Source organism: Arachis ipaensis, chromosome B6 (assembly GCF_059453495.1).
Source record: "Arachis ipaensis isolate K30076 ecotype BB chromosome B6, ASM5945349v1, whole genome shotgun sequence".
NCBI classification, from domain to species: Eukaryota; Viridiplantae; Streptophyta; class Magnoliopsida; order Fabales; family Fabaceae; genus Arachis; species Arachis ipaensis.
This window is the reverse complement of record NC_142441.1, coordinates 133250699-133259076: the sequence shown is the minus strand read 5'-3', so window position 1 is coordinate 133259076 and position 8378 is coordinate 133250699.

The window sequence follows — 8378 nt, the reverse complement described above, 5'->3', positions numbered from 1 at the left end:
AAATCAAACTCAAATAAACTAAAATAAAATAAAAGAAAGTAAAAGTAAACTATAGGATACGTATGGTTGGGTTGCCTCCCAACAACTGCTTTAAGGACTTCAATCTATGCTTGATACTATTCTAAGATGTATCTTCGTTCTTCATCCTAATGGATTAGGAGTGTAACTTGACCGTCATCCCTATTCACATGGGTTCTTGCGAATCCTTGACGGGATAGTATTGAACCACGAGCTTGATTATACATCTATTAGACGGCTAATCCACGGCTTCGTTGGGTACTTCTTGAGACATCAGTGCAGCCGAAGTGCGGGACGAATAGGGCCTTTGTGGTATAGGCTAGAACCAAAGGAGCAGCGTTCTCTGATCTAGAAGATCTGACCTTGTCTGTGGCGTTTTAAGTAGGATCACCAAGGGAATGGACTGCTAGAGCTTCACCCCTATTCAGATTGGATGACCGCTGACCCGGCGTTAATCATATAAAGCCTGTCATGGAATGAATCAATCAGAAGTTGGAGTAGATGGTGAGAAAATTTGATCCAGAAGGAAGAAGCATCTCTGAAGCCTCAATCGATCTCATACCATTGATTTCACACCTATCTAGTAACGTTTTATTTATTTATCTATTTTATCCATTTTATCGTGAGATCGACCCTCACTCATCTGAGGTATTACTTGGACGACCCGGTATACTTGTCGGTCTATCTGTGCAAAACATGCAGAGCCAGTTTCGTGCACCAGGCCTCATAGAGGAACTCTCCATCTTTTTGTCTGAAGGTTTGGACATCCACTCTAAGCTTACTTAGCTTCTGGGGAGGGAAGAATTTGGTCAAAAATCTAGTGGCCACCCTCTCCCATGTGTCTAAGCTCTCCTTGGGCTGAGAATCAAGCTACTGCTTTGCTCTGTCCCTTACCACAAAAGGGAAGAGCATGAGCTTGTAATCCTCAGGGTTTACTCCATTTGTCTTAATAGTGTCACAGATCTGCAGGGAGTTAGATATAAATTTGTTGGGGTCCTTGGTGCGCAGAAATTGTGAATCACACTTTGATTATGTAAAATTCATTGCTCTTTCTTTCCCTGGTAATGGCGCCAAAAACATGATGCCAATACCATGGTTCACAACTTCGCACAACTAACCAGCAAGTGCACTGGGTCGTCCAAGTAATACCTTACGTGAGTAAGGGTCGAATCCCACGGAGATTGTTGGTATGAAGCAAGCTATGGTCACCTTGTAAATCTCAGTCAGGCGGATATAAAATAGTAATGGGGTTTTCGAAATTAATTAATAAAATAAGGATAGAAATACTTATGTAAATCATTGGTGAGAATTTCAGATAAGCGAATAGAGATGCTTTCGTTCCTCTGAACCTCTGCTTTCCTGCTATCTTCATCCAATCAGTCTTACTCCTTTCCATGGCTGGCTTTATGTGATGCATCACCATTGTCAATGGCTACTTTCGGTCTTCTCTCGGGAAAATGATCCAAATGCCCTGTCACGGCACGGCTAATCGTGTGGAGGCATCATCCTTGTCAATGGTTACATCCTATCCTCTCAGTGAAAATGGTCAACGCACCTTGTCACGGCACGGCTATTCATCTGTCGGTTCTCGATCATGCTAGAATAGGATTTACTATCCTTTTGCGTCTGTCACTACGCCCAGCAATCGCGAGTTTGAAGCTTGTCACAGTCATTCAATCATTGAATCCTACTCGGAATACCACAGACAAGGTTTAGACTTTTCGGATTCTCTTGAATGCCGCCATCATTCTAGCTTACACCACGAAGATTCCGATTAAGAGATCTAAGAGATACTCATTCAATCTAATGTAGAACGGAAGTGGTTGTCAGGCACGCGTTCATAGGGAATGATGATGATTGTCACGTTCATCACATTCAGATTGAAGTGCGAATGAATACCTTGGAAGTGAAATAAGATGAATTGAATAGAAAACAGTAGTACTTTGCATTAATCTTTGAGGAACAGCAGAGCTCCACACCTTAATCTATGGAGTGCAGAAACTCTACCGTTGAAAATACATAAGTGAAAGGTCCAGGCATGGCCGAATGGCCAGCCCCCCTGATCTAAGAACCAGGCGTCCAAAGATGATCCAAAGATGGTTCCAAGATGTCTAATACAATAGTAAAAGGTCCTATTTATAATAAACTAGCTACTAGGGTTTACAAAAGTAAGTAATTGATGCATAAATCCACTTCCGGGGCCCACTTGGTGTGTGCTTGGGCTGAGCTTGAATGTTTCACGTGTAGAGGTCCTTCTTGGAGTTGAACGCCAGCTTTTGTGCCAGTTTGGGCGTTGAACTCCACTTTGCAGCTTGTTTCTGGCGCTGGACGCCAGAATTGGGCAGAGAGCTGGCGTTGAACACCAGTTTGTGTCGTCTAAACTTGGGCAAAGTATGGACTATTATATATTGCTGGAAAGCGCTGGATGTCTATTTCCAACGCAATTGGAAGCGCGCCATTTTGAGTTCTGTAGCTCTAGAAAATCCACTTTGAGTGCAGGGAGGTCAGAATCCAACAGCATCAGCAATCCTTCTTCAACCTCTGAATCTGATTTTTGCTCAAGTCCCTCAATTTCAGGCAGAAAATACCTGAAATCACAGAAAAACATACAAACTTATAGTAAAGCCCAGAAATGTGAATTTAACATAAAAACTAATGAAAACATCCCTAAAAGTAACTAGATTCTCCTAAAAACATACTAAAAACAATGCCAAAAAGCATATAAATTATCCGCTCATCAGTCCTCCTGCGAAAGTCCATGAAACTGACAGTTCTGCTGCACCAAAGTGACCAATTGAGGCTTAAGCTCGAAACTATTGGTAACAATGGCAGGTACAGATATACTGCGCCCATAGAAGTCAGGTCTGGGTGCAGTGTATGAGCCAAGCACCTTCCTTGCTTGCTCTTCAGCGTTCGGATTTCCTCTATTAGCTGCCATGGTGGGCCTTCAACTTCCTTCTCAAGAGCTTCCTTGAGATTCTCTCCGACTTTGTAAGCTTTAACTTGTTCCAACCGCCGCCTCAAGGTTCTTTCAGGTTCAGAATCAAACTCAAGAAGGGGTTCTTTGTCCCTGTTCTTGCTCATAAACAATAAGAAACAAAGAAAAAGTGGGAGTCTCTATATCAGAGTATAGAGAACTCCTAGTGATATCCTATGTAAAAAGAACTAAAATAAAATAAAGCAAGCAATTAACCTAAAACTTCGAGAATAAAGATAAACAAATAACCTAAAATTTTTGAAAATTAAATAAAAATAAAAAAGAAAAATACAAAAATTGTCGAAAAGAAAAGATAAAACACTAAAGGAATACCAAACTTAAAATCAGAACTAGAAGAAAATAAATAAAGCAAAAATTTGAGAACAAAGAAAAATAAAGAAAATTTGAAAATTAAAAAGAAAAGTAATTAAACAAAACTAAGAAGAAAAAAATACCTAATCTAAGCAACAAGACAACTGGTAGTTGTCAATCATGAACAATTCCTGGCAACAGCGCCAAAAACTTGGTGCAAAAAATTGAATTTTCCACAACTTAACCGGCAAGTGCACCGGGTCATCCAAGTAATACCTCAGGTGAGTGAGGGTCGATTCCACGAGGATTGTCAGACTGAGTAAGCAATGGTTATCCTGTTGGTCTTAGTCTGGCAAATAGTAAAAGAGAGTTGTTGTTGTTGTAACGCACAAAACAAATAACAAGAAAATAAAGAAAGCAATTAAAGGATTGGTATAAAATCAATATAAAAAAACAGTTAAGGTCTCAGAGATGTTTATCTTTCTGGATTAAAACATCTTACCAACTATTTTAACAATGAATGATTCATTCTATGGCAAACCATAAGTGTCTAAACCCTAATCTCTTAGCCATTTAGCCTCCTCTAACCTTCATCAACCACCACTCTCTTGGTCACTAAATTCAGGTTAGAGGGTGAAGTTTGGAAAACTAGTTTATACCACGAAGGCCCTAATCACCCCAAACCGGCTGAATAGATGTTGCTTATTCCCATCGGTTTGTGTAATTAGCCGTCTAAGAGGAATGTTTTTGAGCTGTAGTTCAAGCGAGATAATTCTCTCGAGAATCACAAGAACTCATGTAGAAAAGGGTCAAACTCTTGTTCCACCCAGTTCATAAGATTAAGAATGAAAACAATCCCTAGAATTGAATCAAACATATATTAAAATAGAACAATAATAATCTTAATCCATAGAAATAAATAGAGCTCTTAACCTTAACCAGGAGGTTTAGTTGCTCATAACTTACAAAGAAAACAGGGTTCTGAAAAAGTGCATAAGAAAGAAGATCCCAAACCTAAGTGATCTTTTTCTTTAAATACTAACCTAATAATAAATGCTAGACCTAAAGGATATTATTTGTAAATAAAAATTACAAAGAGAAAATAAAATAAAACTAATAAGTGCTAAATCCACTTGGAGGCCCAAAGAGGTGTGAAATGGATTGCTGCTGGCGTTTAACTCCAAAGATGGACGTTAAATGCCAGGGGAGGAAGCACATGTTTCTGGTTTGTGCCCCCTACTGGCGTGAAATGCCGGGTAGGCATTCAGCGTCCAGGGGAGTGCTGACAGCATTTTTCTTTCTTGCTTCAAGCTTCTCCAAACTGCTCCGAATTTTACCTAAAATCATAAAAACACAAGAAAAACTCAAAGTAACATCCAAAGGTTATTTTTGCACTAAAATCAAGTAAAAATAAATAAAATTTAACTAAAAACAATATAAAAATAACTAGAAGAAGGGTTAAGGTGCTCACGCATCAATCTTCACGGTCGTGTTCGTGACATACAAGCTGTTGGGTCCGTGACATCTAGGTGAAATCATCAAAGCTGAAAACAGATTACGCCTCCCCTTATGACCGGACTTTGGTGTTGTAGTCTTCAATAGACGGATTCTTTTTGCCCTTGCCACGGCTGAACTTGAAGGATCCGTTGTCTGAGTTGCTGATATGATTCAGCGTTGGAACATAGTCAGGGTCGTCCTTCGTGTTGCTCTTAGTCCTATTCTTACACCGTTTGTATGCTCTTAGCATTGGCTTGTTCTCCTTGTTCGGGGGTTCGGTTGTAGTCGTCTCCCAGTTCATGGACCGGATGATGTTTGGAGAGTTGCTCCCCACTCTAAGTGAACCGTCCTTCCCACTTATGGCCTGATGCAACATTTCGAGCACATCGTTATTGAATTTCCCTTATTCTGCAATTATAGCCTTCAGATCATCTATCTATTGTTGGATCTTCTCAACTTGTAAAGCCACATTTAAGTCGACGTTTACATGTCGAAGCCGGTGGCTATTTTTTTCCTACAAAAAGACACATTTTTCTAATCTGTTTGCTGTCGAGAATAAAATAGTATGTACACCCACTGCAACATGTGATCCACAAGTGAAAAAGGTTTAAAAAACAACTTAAACAAAAAAGAATTACCTCTGCGATTCCGATAGGGTTGGAGTATGGCTTAAGTAGGTTTTTTAGAGTGGACTACTGTTGAAAAAAATTTTCAGTTTTTGTATTAAGAAATATTGTTACAAAATATTATTTTATATTGTAACAATTTTAATTTTTGTTACAATTTTTTTTAACGGAACATGTGGTAACAACTCTGTAACAATTTATTTTTTTTGCAAAATTGTATAGAAAAAGTTGATATTTTTGGAAATAATTTTTTTATTATAAATATTACTTTTTCTTGTACTGAATGTATTACTTTATTTTTCTCTCTATCAACAATTTGATTTACGAAGAGAACTATTATTTTTTTCTCACACAAATTTTTTATTAACTCATCTTATCTTTTTAAACTGTTTTGCATAGAATAATATTATAATTTTTTAAATTATTGATTAATATTGTATTTCATGCTTGAGTACATGAGTATTTATTTTTCAATAATTTGACAACTAAATAAACATCTAAACCCTCTATGTCATATATTATTCACTGTTTTAACCTTTATGATTACTTCATTCTCTTTCTTATCCTCTCTCGTAAATTTTAATTTAACTTCTTCTTATATATCTTCTACTTTTTAAAGTTCATTTATTTTACTAGCTCATCTAGCTTGATTTCATTGTATTTTCCTTTTACTTTAAAAATTTTAAGGTATTAAAATTCTACATTAAATAATACCAATAACATGATCAAGAAGTGATTCGTAGTAGTAGGTTTGAATTGGGCAATTTATTGAGCGTAACTAAAATAAATATATTGAAATGCAATAAACAGAATCACTAATTCAACATTTATCAATAGACAACTACCGAAAGAAAAAAAAATATGACATAAATAATAGAAATAATTTGATAATATATAGGCTAATTTAGAAAATTAGAAAAAAGTAACAACAAATAAATACATAATTCTATTTTCTATTATGTGGTACAAAGTTAATTTATAATATAATAAACCGTAATTTTTCATACATAAGAATATAAAATTTAATATTACTCTTTTTTTAGAACTCGTCTATATATACAGAATAATAATAATAATAAATATTATATGACACAGTAAGAGAATATAATAAAATATAATATAATAATTTTAAAAGACTAACGAAACTAAAGATAATTTAAGAAATTGAATATAAAATTACAAAAAAATAACAAATTGCGGAAGGAGTTGTACTTCATGAAATTAGTTAAGAGTTGTACCTCTCGTGCTAAAATTTGTTTCTTCTTAATCTACTCTATTATGGTGTGTTTGTTTAAGGTGAAAATGAGAGGAAAGAAAAGGGAGGGAAAGAAATAGGAGAGAAAGGAAAATATATGGAAAAATATTGGTGGGACCCACTAATTTTTTTCCTTCCAACAATGGAGAGAAAATGGAGAGAAAATTAAATCTTTCTCTACTTTCAATATTATCCCTTTACTTTTTTCTATATCATTTATAATATAAGGATAAAATTGTCTTTTTATAACATTTCTTTCCTTCTTATTTTCCTTTCATCCAAACACATCTAAGAAAAATAAAAATCCACTCAATTTCTTTCCTTTTCTTTCTTTCCTTTCTATTTCCTTCCTCTCTATTTCTTTCCTTCCAACCAAACATAACCTTAATGTTTCCAAACATGAAATAAATCGAAGAAGTGCTCCTATAGGTAGGGAACATTGATTAACGCCAAATACTGTCGCGGGAGTAGGGGGCGATGGGGTGGTTTTGTCAAAAATTCTATTGATGTGTGGTTCCATTTTTTTTTTTGGAAAGGGAGATCGGCAATAAAAATTGAAAAGGAGTGATACTAATGGCCATGATAGCGTGCAGTGAACCCAGCAAAAAGATCATCTTCTTCAATGTTCAGGAGAGCAAGGAAAGCGAACATTCATGAAGAATACTTTACTTGGCATAGAGACAACAACGAGACGTGACCGAAAGAAGCTTTCTCGGCAGTGTACGACGAGTCCACGAAGAACATCATCTTCTTCAGCGTTCGTGGAGGTCTCGTATATTGCTAATGGAGGAAGATGGTCTACATTGGGGTGAGCGGAAACCAGGTTGGGGGTGTGGACAATAGGTTTGTTGGGAATGGGTAGAATTCTTTGGGTCAGGTTTATTTTTGTGGACGTTGAACCAAGCCCAAAAAAAAAAAGAAAAAATAAGTTATAGATTAAATTAATAAATTTTATTGCTTCATCAACTTCAACTATTTTATCTTCTCGAAAAAAAAAGGTTTAATTTCCTTTATTTTGTTTATAATTTTAATTGTTCTTTTGGTTTTTTCAATTTCTATAATAAAATAACAAAAAGAGGAATATTAAAGAACTATCAAATTTATTGTTTAATTTTTGGCCATCAATGTTTAAAAATATGGGATAAAGTATGTTGTCCGATTATTAGACTAAAGAAACTAGACTAAACGAATTGAATTTATGGCTAACTGATAGCTAAAAATAATAAATTTTGATGACCCCTTAATATTTCTCTAACAAAAATAATAGCATGGTTTAATAAAATAATGTGAATAATTGTAGAACAATTTTATAACAGCATGTGGTATATTTAATAAAAAATTGTTTACGCATGTTTCATATTTATCTTTTTCATCATTTAAAATATAATACAAATACCTAGCTAATATTTTTCAATTAATAGTAAATAGTAATTACGTACACAACCATTAAAACCACTCTCATCACTTTAATGGAATTTCCATTTTCGGAATACATTTTGCCTAATTAAATAATAAACTTTTATGAAAAAAGATAACTAATAATTAGACAAAACATTTTGTTAAGAAGAATTAAATTTTTTGGTATACTAAGAAGAATTGGATAACACCTTATATTAGATCAACTTTTCTTTTTTTTTTTTTAAAAAGAGTAGCAATTGTTTGATGTTTGTCTTTGTCCAATTACATATAAAGC